The 13,630-nt window shown below is 44.0% G+C and overlaps 1 long non-coding RNA gene across 1 annotated transcript; it reads left to right on the plus strand.

The window, feature by feature from the left end:
* The first annotated feature begins 267 nt into the window (after nucleotides 1-267).
* LOC131273812 (uncharacterized) lies at nucleotides 268-3,163 on the plus strand. Its single transcript, XR_009181077.1, has 3 exons — nucleotides 268-337; nucleotides 1,536-1,820; nucleotides 3,075-3,163. It is a non-coding gene; the product is annotated as an uncharacterized lncRNA (long non-coding RNA).
* The last annotated feature ends 10,467 nt before the right edge of the window (nucleotides 3,164-13,630 follow it).

Here is a 13,630-nt window from a genome sequence, read left to right on the forward strand (position 1 = left end):
GTACCCCCACCCGCCCTTACAAAGTACTCTGGGCTCAGTGCTTGGCCACCCCCTACCCCAACCACCTGCTGCCCACGGCATTGCCCAGCCCAGGCATAAAAGAACTTTCCTCCCGCAGGGAGGACAGAGCCGGGGACACGCCCCGGCTATCTATAGAAAATCCTTCTGCGGGTTCTGCTGACAAGTCACTGGAGATGCCTCCGTGGGCTCTATTATGTCACAGCAACCCTGGGTGGAATGCGGAGGATTGAATTCCAGGCCCTTCCCTGTGGGCTGGGCGCCTGGGGAGGGGAGCCAGGAGCTTTCTCCCCGGCTCCGCGGCCATCTGGACTCTCAGGTGCCCCCTACTGAATGTTTCTGTTCCTTTGGCCCCGAGGCCTGCAGCAGCTCAGGGCAAGAGTCCGGGCCTGCTGGAGGCCTTAGGAGCCCTCAGCTCTGGCACAGGGCAGCCCATGGTGCTCCAGGAGCACAAAGGGAGAGCAGGAGCGCGCGGTCTGGACCCTTGGCCTGGCATTGGGGAGCTCGTGGTGTGGATTTGGGCAAGTCCTTAATCCCCCAGGGCCTTGGTGTCCTCCCAGAAGAGCACATGAATTTAAATCCTGAAGAGCACTACCAAAGGGGGAAGTTAGGAAGCGGAAGCTACAGAAGGTCCCAGCAGGAGTTTGGAGAGCCCGACAGTGGTCACAGTTCCATGTTGCTTGAATGACAGTAAAAACTATAGTTAGTAGCAATGCTCCAATGTGTTCAATTGTAACAAATGCACCACACTAATGAAAGATGTTGTTAATGGGGGAAAGTGTGGGAGGGGGAGGGAGGGGGGCATATGGGAATCGCCCCCCTACCCTTTTGTTTTGAAGTACCGGGACTGGATAGTGAACCCTGGATGTCTTAATTAGGAAGCCAGCCCTCAAGCACTGAGCCACATCTGCTTCCCTGTGTTGTTTGGTTTATTTTCCATTTGTTTTGATTGCTGGTGTTTTTTGTTTGTTTGTTTCAGGAGGTACTGGGAACCGAACCCAGGACCTCTGGTGGATGCTCAACTGCTTGAGGCACATCCGCTCCCAGCATCCCCTAAATTTTTGTGTAACATTTATGTAATCTAAAGCTTCTTTAAAAATTAAAATTTTTTTTTTAAAAAAAGATGCCAGAATAAGGAAATACTTCAGGTTTTCACTGATACTTTTAAAAAGGCATAAAATTTTTCAGCTTACTTAAACCTAATTCCCCTCTGTTTTCCTCATCCATAAAATAGGAGTTAGTAATATTAATAGTACCTCCTGCATAGGTTCGTTGTGAGGAATAAATTTGTTAATACACATAAAGGACTTCAAACAGTGCCTGGAACACAGTAACTCACCCATTATCATTATTTTTACAAAGCCCAGAACATTTACAGACCCGATGCTTTGAAGAGAACACAAATGTTGGTAACATTTATTATACATTTAGGCTGGTCATTCTGCTGAGCATTTAAACTAATCTTATTTCATTTACAACCCTGTGCAGTGAACTCTATTGTTTCCATCTTTGAACAGGTGAAGAATCTGAGTGTTTAATGACTTGCCCGAGACCGGAGAGCTGGCACGTGACGGGGCCAGCGCTGGCCTTTTCTCTCTCATCACCCCCATGCTCACCTAACTCCGCTCCTGTCTCACTGTTTGAACTTGCACACGTCTTTAGCCTCTCTCGGTGTCATGTGGAGATAAAGGGCAGATAATCATACTGCCTTATTTCCTTCAAGCGATCGTCTCAAGGAAAGTGATGTGTAAACTGTGGCATTCCTCACAGAACTGGAAATAATTTCATCTTTACACAGGAAGGTAAGTCAGAAGAGGGAATTATATAACTTGAACTTGAGCACAGACTGTCGTACTCCTGCTCAGAGAAGGAGAAGGGACTGGGGGTACGTAGGACACACTGGATCTAGGCCAAGAGCACAGGAGACTCCTGTAGTGCAGGGGAGGCCAATTATTCCATGAACAGTTGAGGGTTCAGAACTTGTCAGATCTCCTTGACTGCCTCTTTCTCTCTCTCTCTCTCACACACACACACTCATTCACTGATATTCTCAGTAATAATGCATCACTGGGTTTCCACCTTAGCAGAGTAAGTGAAACATGTAAACAAATAATAAATAATGTCTGTGCCAGTGGGGCATAGAAGCAGTAACTATAAAATATGGCCCAGGGGAGAGAAGTTTACTGAGACTGTGATAGAACACCCTGATCTCATTGCCAATGTCATTATTTCACAGCCCAAGGAAGCTGGCAGGATTGTTACTCCTTGAAGGGGGACTTTGTCTTTTTCCTTTTTCTTAAACACCTGATTTTTTCTCCTTCAAATCGTGCGCATCTTTCCTTCTGCAATGATCTTGAGAAACAGACTCTTTGCATTGTTATGAAAGAGATGTGGTTGCATAAGTAATTCCTGATGGCAAGTCTTTAAGCACTGCTGATTTGGCAAGGAAGGCTTCTTGCTATTCTTTCTCTTACTACTTCAGACCTGTGCAGGCTTGGTTCCTGGGTAGAAGAGACCCTGCTGACAGTCACATCTCCCATTGGCCCCAGGTTGAAAGGCAATTCTGTGTAGTGGCCTGAAGCAGTTGTCTCCAAAGTGGGTGCTATGCCCAGAGTACCACCCAAAAAACATCTTTTGCAAGTAAAGAAGAGCACATTAAAACTTTTATATGTTTTTATGTCATTTTAAACTTTTAATCATAATAAATTGTATATATAAAAAAGAGAGCAAGAATAATATCATGAATCCCCTATATATCCACTATCTAACTTCAAAAATTTAGGAGATCAATTTATGTCTTGTGTCCTCTAGTCACCCACACATTTCCCCTGCTCCACCTCCCACATTATTTTCAGCAAATCTCAGACACTCTAAAATCATACCTATGAAGATTTCAACTTACAGATCTAAAAAATAAGTCCTCCATTTTAGAAAACATAACTGCAATACCATGATTATACCTGAAAAGCATCAACAATAATTCTTCGGTATAATTATCCAGTAAGTGTTCGTATGTCCTGATTTTTTCTTTTTGTTTTTTTACATTTTAAATTTAGATCCAAACAAAGTCCATACATTGAAATGGATAAATATTCCCCTCGTTTTTTTCCCCCCTCTTGATGGTTTGAAGCTGAAAGGATCCCAGAAGATGATGCTCTTAAAGTTAATCCATTCTTAGTGTGGACCTATTATGAGTGGGACCTTTTCATTAGGTTCCTTCAGTAAGGCATGGCCCAGGGTGGATCTGAATCCTCTTACTGAAGTCCTTTATAAATGGAATGAATTCATATGGAGAGAAAGACAGAGGAAGCCAGAAGCTGACACTAGGAAACCTGGAAGAGAAGGGAGAGATCAGTATATGCCACTATGTGCCTTGCCATATGACAGAGGAGACCAGGATCCCTGATAGCCATCACATGATGATGTCTTGATTTGGACATTTTCACAGCTTCAGAACTGTAAGCTTGCAAGCAAATAAATCCATGGTAAAAGCCAACCCATTTCTGGTATATTGCATTTCGGCAGCCTAGCAAACTAACACATCCTCTATGTTTCTCTCTCCCTCCCTTTTCTTGCAATAGTTTGTTGTTGTTGTTGAAGATGGGTTGTTTTACCTGGCTAATTTTCTTCAGGCTGGATTTTAGTGATTATGTTCCCATGGTATCATTTGTCATGTACCTCCATCCACTGTATTTCCTATATATGAAACATCAGTAGGCTCAATTGGGTTCAAGTTAAATATTTTTGGCAAGATCACTTCATTGATGATGTTACGAACATCTGTTGAAATGTATAATGTCTCTCTTTTTGTGATAGCAGCAATCTTAGATGACCATTGCCAAATCCTTCAGTTTACTACAAGTTATAAAATATGATGTTCTAATTCTTTCCCTTTTCATTTATTAGCTGAAATACTTCTGTAAAGAGAATCTTCTCATTGTCAACTATTTGTTAACCCTGAGGCACAATCCTTATAGGGAGACAGTATAAATGTTCCTTCTTCTTTACCTGTTTTCAAAATAATGACTTGATCAGCTAGTATTCTGCAAGTAATTGCCAAGGTATTATTATTATTATTATAACAGATGAATTTTAATACATATAATATTGTTTAGCCCATTGTAGTTTCTATTTTAATACTCAAAACCCCCATTTTTGGCCCACGGAAAACTTTCCAATTGTCTCCTAAGTCCTTTTGACATAACCCCAGTAATAATTGATAGCTTCTTTGCTTTCTGGTATGACAAGATGTTCCAGGCTTATCTTGCATCTGTACCCCAGACTGAGAATCAGCTACTCCTCCTAGGAACCCTGGTTCCTTTGAATGGGAACTGGTATATAGAGAACTCAATCTGGGCTTAGGGTTATATTATCCTTTCATTTCTATTTTAGTAGTGTATGTTTTATAAGGTATATAATATATTAATACTGTGATAGCTACATATAACTTAGACAAACAAAAAAATAAATATATACACACTTTCTGATAAGGATACCCAAAACAAAATTTAGAGACTACTTGTTTAATGCATAGACCTGGGGAACATGCTTGAGTTGCAGCCATTCCCAGGCCCTCTTTCCTTCTAGTTGCTTGGCCTTGGTCAAGTTCCCTTTTCTCCCTGAGTCTCATTTTCCTCATATGTAAAATGAACAGAATTATAGCCACTTCAAGGAAATGTTGTCATGATCACTTAAGATAGGTGATGGATAGATGGCTAGAGAGATACGTCAACAGAGATAGCCTGGCCCCTCATCAAATGAAAGCTATTGCTAATATATCTATTAAGACATAAATCTTGGCAGAGCCCCTCTCATATAGAAGGTCTGTGTCTGCCTTCAAGGAGCTTGTGAACTTGAGGAGCAGAGCCCTCTCACAGGAACACTTACAGAGCATCCACCCTCCCAGGGTCTAATAAGCCATAGGAAGAGTAATTCTCTTGGACTTTCAGAGGAAAGAGTTCTCTGGAGCCTGGAGGAGCCCAGGAGTCTTTGTGAGATGATGGACTCTTAGTAGAGCCCTGCAGGCTGGCCTGGGGAGGTGGGAATGGGAGGGCGTTCCTGGGCTGGGGGAGATGGTCTGGTCCTAGAAAAAGAGGAGGCAACAAAGTAGAGGTCAGAGGAGAAGCTGCTGGAAGACACAGCCCCAGGAAGGAAAGACTGTTCCACGGTGCACAACCCTCCACAGGGGCATGCAGAGGGAGGACCCTGTTGGCTTCGAGAGAACGGTTTTTGTCTCGGTGGTAGAGGGAAGCCAGACTGCAACTCAGAGGGAGGAAGGCATGGAGCGGGGGCGGCTGAAAGGATTCTTGGTGGTTGGTTTGTAAAAGAACAAAGCAGCCAAGGCACTAGGAACCTGCAGTGGCAACCCAAAATATGCAGACTGCAGGTGGCAGGTGGCAGGTGGCAGGCATCGCTCTGCCAAGAGGGAGATGCTGGAGGGAAACAGACTTTTTTCAGTGACCTTGATCACCCAAGACCCAGGAACTGCCAAGACCAGGCCGGCAGCAACAAAGCGATCTCAAAACAAGTGAAACGGTGCTCTAAAAACCCATGTGAGGCTCTGGCTCCCAAGGGGCTGGGTGGGCCCAATCTTGAGCCCACATTATTAAAATCCTGTTCTACGCCAGGTTCTTAATAAGTACTTAACATCCATCCTCCCTTTTAGTCCTTGTGGTAAACCTCCAAGGTGGATAAATTGTTCCTATTTAACAGATGAGGACACACACTGGAGGTGGGATTCTGACTCAGATCTGTCTCTGAAACCCAAGCTTTTCCTACTAATACTGACTGTCCCTTGAAGGGATGATCAGTCATTCAACAAATAATCATTGGTTATACACAGTGGGTGCCGCTATCTATCGACCATTTAAAAGGTGTCAGGTACCTTCTATGCTTCTCTCATGCATGAACTCACTTAATTCCTAAATACCTCATAAGAGAGGCTCTACTGTTTTGGAAACTGAAGCACAGAGAGGCTAGGCAACCTACCTAACATCACACAGTAAGGACAGTGCAAGGAGTCACACCCAGACTGTCAAGACCCAGAGCCTCGTGCTGTCCTCCACCTCCCCACAGGTGCTCACCTGGGCCAGGCTTCACTCCATCCCGTGTTCTCTTTGTAATGCACTAGCCTGGGCACTCAGGAGGTACTCAGGTAAGCGGAGGGAAGGGTGGACTCCACGGAAATTCCCTGGAAACAGGATGACTTCGCGGCTCGCTTCTGTGCCTACGACCACATCACTTCCTTGCTCTAAGCTCTGACTCTAAGGTGAGGCCCGTTCAATTCCTTCGGCACCTGGTTTGGGGCTCTGGAGTCAGAATGTTAGCGGTAACAGTGCCTGTGCCTGGGAGAGCACCCATCCCGCCGCTCTGGTGTCAGTGGATGTTTTTTAAAAAACTTAAATCTCTTCTTGGGAAGCTAGAGGGAGATCAGGGCAGGTGGTGTTACGGAGCAGGAGAAGAAAAAAAAATCTTCGCCCCTTGGGGACTGACTAAGAGCAATGCCTGTTCTACTGAGATTTGCAGTTCAATTTATCTTCCTTAAATGACCACATAGGGAAATGATCAGAGCAGCGAAGCGGCATTAGAAATGTGAAATGGATAAATAAAAGCTGCGTGAGCACACCGGCTGCCGGATCCATCTGAAAAACGGAGATCTGAGACGCGCACACAAGGAACTGCGAGGAGCCTTTGGAAGGAAAGTGACAGAACAAATGTCAAATGTTTATCTGAACAAAAAGAAACCAATGCACACAAGCCTTCGGGCCCTTTCATCTTGAGGAAGGCAGAAAGTCTCCGCAGGTCAGTTCCCTGCAGGTCGCGACCGCTTTCTAATAATCGAGATTCCTGGAGCGCCGGGGTGGAAGGGATCTTCAAGGTCACACTTTATGGTCCCATCACCTCACTCTGTAAATGAGGAGTCAGACCCAGCCAAATGAAGTGGCCTGACCTGATATTTTATGTGTGTTTTCTTGTGGCATGTGTATACGAATCAAATCAGTTACAGGACTGGAAATGCTAGCATCAGCCCGACAACGTTCCAGGCACCCGCTGAACTTTATACGTACATGAGCTCATTGAATCGTCACAAAGAATGGACAAGATGGAAAATACTGCTAAAACAGTATTTTCACAGATGAGGACAGGGGGGCTTGAAAGGTTGATGTGACTTGCCTGAGGTCACACTGCTAGCAAATGGTGGAGCCGTCTCTCTACCCAGATCCCGTGCCCACTGGGCTTCACTCCATCCTACCAAGAACAGGGAAACGGTAAAATAAACCAGGATGTGCCTCATGGAACACTGTTTTACAATTTTAAATTATTATGAACTCTCTGTAGTAAATGCTCATTATGTATTTCATGAAAAATGCAGTTCTCTGTGTAAAAAATATGCGTAAGAAAAATGGGAGTAGAACACTTAAACACTCAGAGAGGCCTAGTATTATGGTAAGCTTATTTCGTTCCCTGCTTTTTCCCCCTTTTTAATTTTCTATAATGTGCATGGGTCTTTTGTAATGAAAGATTGAATATAATCATTTTTCTTAAAGGACTAGCACTCTACTCTGAGAATCGATAAGGAAAAGGCTAAAATGAATAGTAATATATTTTTCTTTCCTTGGCAATAAAAGCTAATAAGTAATTGATTTGCAGCACCAGATAGAAGGCCGTTATACAAAGCCCATGCGTAGCACAACTCTCTTTTCACATTTCATCGGATGCAACAAAAACTAAAATTCAAAGAACTTAAATTTTGTGCCAACTCTGTTAATAAAAGGAGATAACCTTCCTGTGTTTCCCAGGGTGGTGATTAATTATTCTTCCCTTCCGTCGGTAACTGAGTTCAAGTCGACACTGAGGATCATGGACACTCCGGGTTGGGAGGTCCCTTAGTTTCCAGCCTCTCCTTACAGATGTGGAGACCGTGGCACCGATAAGGCAAGACAGAGGAAGTCATTTACTTGCTCAAGGTTTTGTGAGCCTTAATATTTAACTCCTGAATATAAACTCCATGCTCCTCAAGGGCAAGGTCATTTTTCGGTGGGTGTGCCAATCCCAGCACCCAGTGCAGAATCCTTCCATCATGAGATGCTTTTAAACCATGGTAGGGTGGCAGGATGAATAGCCCAGTTCAATAACTATAGACACTAGTACTAGTTTAGAGTCGCCCAATGCTTTCTGCAGGCCAAGCACTGCACTAAATGCCTTATCGGGCTTACGTAGCCCTGAAAACAATTCTGTGGCTTATTTACTATAATAAGGATTTAATCAGCCTAATTTCTATGCTAAGGAAATGAGGCTGAGGAAGGCTGAGCCACTTCTCCAACGTTGCCTAGCTCCTTGGTGGCTGGGCCAGCTTTTAACCTGCACAACCGAAATCGCTGTATCTTAGGGGTGGGTGGACCCACCGGGCCAACTCATGCCTCAGGCAGGTTTTTTTTTTTTCCCTCTCCCCTTCCCCGCCTTTCCTGGCCACCAGTTGTCGTCTCTCTGTGTTCATTCGCTGTGTGCTCTTCTGTGTCCGCCTGTATTCTTGTCGCGGCACCTGGAATCTGTGTTTCTTTTTGTTGCCTCATCTTGCTGTGTCAGCTCTCCGTGTGTGCAGTGCCACTCCTGGGCAGGCTGCACTTTTCTCGCGCTGGGGGGCTCTCCTTATCAGGCAGGTTTTTATTCCCATAGAGTTTAGAAACCTGCCCGAGGTAAGAAGGAGAGCTAGACGTGCCAGATGTCCGTAGTCCTGAAGCATAAAAGCAACCAATTGATCCCTCTTCCCCTTTTCTCCGCACCCAAACTAGCTGCCTTTCTAGACGGAAAATAATCTAGATCAGCCTCCAGATCCCCTGCCCTTGCTTACTTAGTGTGGACATCCGTTTTGTGTGCATGTGTGCGTGTGTGATGAAAGAATGTCATAAAAATTGTACTGTTAAGTATGGTCCGTGGTTTACATTGGCGTACCCTGGCTACCTATTTTTAATAGAAACTGTGTTCGAAGGTAAATTTGGCAGCTTATTCAGCATTCTTTCAACAAAGATAAATTGAGCTTCAGGCCCGTACAAGGCAAGGGATGGGGGTGCAAAGATCTTTTCCAGTGAAGCATGCCACCTCCAGAATTCTGAAGTCACTAGCAATCTTTTGCTTTGAACCAGATTGATTCAAAGGAGCTCTCTGGTAACATTGGCTTTTTTTTTTTTTTGCTACAGCTTTTTAATAGTGAGCATTGCCTACTCATGTTTACCAGAAGAATTAAGCAAATATTTGTAGGTCCTAATACCTAACAAGGCAGACCTGAAGCCTTCTGCACTGAATGGTCCAAGTTCTCTTTCCTCTCCCTAGTAAATGAAGTGGCCTGGCTGAATTAAGGATACATTGTGTTAACCAGTCAATAAACAGAACCAGGAAAATGGATATGAAAAGAAAGAAGAAAGGAATGAACAAATATAACGTGAGCAACTGAAAATGATGCATTTGGGAAGCAACTGAGTCAAGAATGGACTTTGTAGCCAATGGGATCAGGGTCAGATTCTTGGCTCCGCCAATTACTGGCTGTGTTACCTTGGTAAGTCCTGCAGCTATTCTCAGGTCCAGTATCAAAATTACTGAAAGGATAATTTCAGAATTATTAGATTAGCAATAATGTATATAAACTGTCTAGCACTGGCATCTCACAATGCCCAATACATGGTAACTACTATTTTATTATTTTAGTAGGAGAGTTCCACTAAACTATAAGCTAGCTTGTCTCAGTTGTAAAGTAAGCGAAGGACCTCCAAAAGTAAGAGAAAGATAACTTCCTAAAGCAAAATCAAGAAGCATCCACATTTACTGAGTACCTGCTGAGTAGATATCACTGCTCTGGACTTCAATGGCAGAGGGGGAGCAGGGATCACTACACAACTTGCTTTCAAAACAACGATGTGAAAAAGAAGAGAGCTAAGAAAGCTTATTTTCAAAACACTAGGCTAGGCCTCTGTGGAGAAGGAAAATGAAATAAATTTTAAAAATAAAATCAATTTGTTTCCACTCCAAAGGCAAAGTATGAATGAGCAGGGATATCCAGTTGCCATCCAGAATAGATCATCTAAGTATGCACCAGAGCAAAGTGTAATGGTTAAGGCAATGCAAGCTATTGTAACAGATAAGCCCTGCAAGCTCAGAGGCTTAATTAAGATGTTTCTTTGTCATTCACATAAAGTCTGATCAGCTGGGCATGGGAGGGATGGGGAAAGCATCCCTGCTCCATGAAGTCAGGGGCCAGGCTGCCCGGGTCCCTGCCATCTTCAGCTTGTGGCTTCCAAGGCTGCCCTGGTGTTGACATCCATCCTACAGATGGTGAGAGAGAGAGAGGATTGAAAGTGGTAAGCTTCTGTGGGCCAGGCCTGGGCAGAACATATCTTTTCTGTCCCCATATTCTCTTGGCTAAAATTTAGTCATGCAGTCATACCTAAGTGCAAAGGAGACTGGGAAACAGGAAGAATGGAACTGGGATTTTGTGAACAGCAATCAATCTCTGCCACACAGGGTACCTGGAGCTCCCAGAGATCCTCCCTGCTGTGTTTAGTAAGCCTAAGACCTGGCCTTCCTTGTATTCATTCTTGCAACTAAACCCAAAAATTAAGTCACCAGGTTTTTGGTGCTACAGGCAAATTTCATACAGCAAGGTAATAAAATTGAGGAATAAAAGATAAGGGGAAAAAAGACAATAAGGACTCCAAAAAGGAAAAGTCAAATGAAATTTATACTAAGACACTCACCTCTCTGCTTCGACAAGACTCTGAAGACAAAGCCTCTGTATAAGAAATCAAGGCTTGGTTAAGAATATAACTCGAATAATATTGATTCATCAATTGTAACAAATGTACCCTATGAATGCAAAATGTTAGGAATAGGGAAAATTATGTGAAAATAACAAAAGGCATCTACAAAGCTACCTTGGCAGATTTTGCCATGTTTTGACAGAGCTGAGTTTAAGCCAGACCTTGTTTCTTTCACAAAACAAGGGGGTTTGATTGATTGTTTTGGTATCATGAATTCAGGATGTTATGACTCAATCCCACCTCCCAAAATAATATCATTAGTAATGGTAATTCCTGTTCCGGAAAAGCTTAGTTCTCAGACCTTCATGCCCTTGGAGGCATGGCTCTCTCTTCATCAGCATGTCCAAACCAAGGACTCACTGCTCCTGTTGGCCCACGACTGGACCTCTGCCCATTCTCCTGGGCTAAATATGGCTCTGGCCAGCAGAGGGCTGGCATTCCCAGGGCTTCCTTCCTCACCCTTCCACCTTCCTGGAAAAACCCTCCTCCTCAGGACATCTAGGTGTTCCATTTTTTGGTCCATACACACACACAAACATCCACACATATAACTTTGAAATGAAAGTTTCCTGAAACAAAGTTTTTGAATTACGAGTGACACATTCTGGTGATTTCTATTTTATTCTATTACAGTCCATGGGGGAATGAGGGAACTGCTGTTTGGGATCCATTGAATTACTCAGGCAAACTACCTTCAAGTGGTTTTCATGGTTGTGCTCCACCTGCCTCCCCAGTCACTAGCCTATATTAACAGAATTATGTTTCTTCACTGTATTTCCCTGTATTCTCCTAAAACCACAAATCGGACTTTTCCTTACTTTGTGTTTGAAATCCATGGCTCTGACATCTCACTTGGACCTCAGGTGCAAGAATCCAGCTCCTCCATCCTCATAGACACAATTTGCCTACACTTCAAGCTTATCAGGACCGTCACACCCCCACTCTCCCATTGGCTCCCCCCTTTTTTTTTTTTACTATCAGAATCTTCCCTGCATTGTTTCTGCCCTGATCTACGCAGACCGCATGACCACGACCTCCTGATGGTCCACAGTTCGGCCTCTTGGCAGGAGGTATTTTGGTTCTGCCTCCTGATAACCAAGTCTGCCCCTTGGCCATCAGTCCAAAGGACACGGCCCAGAAAATGTAGATATTAAAGTTTCCAGGTCAGACCTATCAATTGCGGATGACGACCACACTTACTCGTCACTGCTTCTTTATTCCTTAGCCTGCTGTAAACTGCCTGCTTCCAAAAACTCTGCACTATCTTGTAGACTGTGAACTCCAAAGGACACTCTTTTGTCTTTATTTTAATTTATCTACAAAATCCAAGACTACTGACTTTCAAAATCTCTCCTCCATTACTTTGATGAGAAGATTCTCTCTTTCCTCTCTTACCACTCCTTTTCAGGCTTCTTCATACATCCCTTCTCTTCTCTGTACCCTGAAACTGCTGTTGTCCTTAGCTGCCTCCTCTTTACCCTCTTCTCATCACATTCTCCAACATTCCAGAGCAAACCCATCCACACACATGATTTCCTCTACTACCTATGTGATAATGACTCTCACAAATATATCCTAAGTCCTCAGTTTTTTGAGGGGTTTATATTCAAGTCCTGCTGCACCCCACCACCTGGATATCTCACACGCCTTTCAAATTCAACATCTCCCAAATGGAAGTTGGATCTTTCTCCCCAGTTAGAGCTCTCCAACAGTTTCACATTACAGTTAGAAAGAAAAAAAATCCACATTATTACCATGGTCTTCATGGCCCCATCATCTAGCCTCTAGCTTCTCCTCTCCCTTATCTTCTAGACTCCCCTCATGACTCACTCTGCTCAAGCCAAGCTGGCTTCCTTGCTCTTCCTCCTGTAAGCTAAGGATGCTCTTATCATGGAGACTTTGCCCTGGCTATTCCCTCTGCCTAAAATGCTGTTGCCCCAGAAAGCCATGAAGCTCTCTCCCTCACTTCACTTAGGTTCTGCTGAACTATCAGCTGCTCACAGAAGCTCGCCTGCCCAGCCTGTCTAATCTAAAGTAGCACCCTTAACACACCAACATATCCTTTCCCCTTACCCTGCTTTATTTGTCTTCAAAGCAGTGATCATCACTTTACATGAATGTGTTCATTGCCCATTTGCCTTACTAGAATATAAGATTATTTAGCTGGATCCCAAGTACCTGGAGCAGTGCTTGAGACAGACTAGAGGCTCAAAAAAAATTGACGAATGAATGAATGATTTATCTCCTCCCTCTCTCCTACCATTGTCCCCAAACTCTGCTTTCTCCAGGATTCTATGGAAAGGAGACACAAAATTCCCCATCATAACCCAAGCCAGAAGCCTGGTCCTTGCCCCGATGTTCTTCTCCTATAGCAGCCACATCCAATCTGTCACAACTCCCAGTGAATCTTTCTAAATCTCTCTCCCGCTGCATCTGAGCTCCCCATCCTCACTGCCGTGGCTTTTGTTCAGTCTTGTGGATCCCTTTGCAAATCGGATGAAAGCTATGGGTCCTCTTCTCAGAAAGATGCACACATGAACACATTTTCCACAAAAGGGACTCCAGACTCCTCTGAAACCCAGTGAGGAGCCCCCTTCCAGGAGTCACTTTGACCCAGGATAAAACCTGTGATTCAAGGCCTCAGTATTTCTCACCTGGATAGCTTTGATGTCCTCTTGAGAGGACTTCCTACCACCAGTCCTCTTCCTCTTTTGGTCTGCTCCCTACAAGAGCTGCCTGTGGCAGGCTGAATTATGTTTTTCAAAAAATATGCTCTTAATCTTGATCCACATCCCTGGGGG

This window comes from Dasypus novemcinctus, chromosome 1, assembly GCF_030445035.2.
Source record: "Dasypus novemcinctus isolate mDasNov1 chromosome 1, mDasNov1.1.hap2, whole genome shotgun sequence".
In the NCBI taxonomy this organism is placed as follows: domain Eukaryota; kingdom Metazoa; phylum Chordata; class Mammalia; order Cingulata; family Dasypodidae; genus Dasypus; species Dasypus novemcinctus.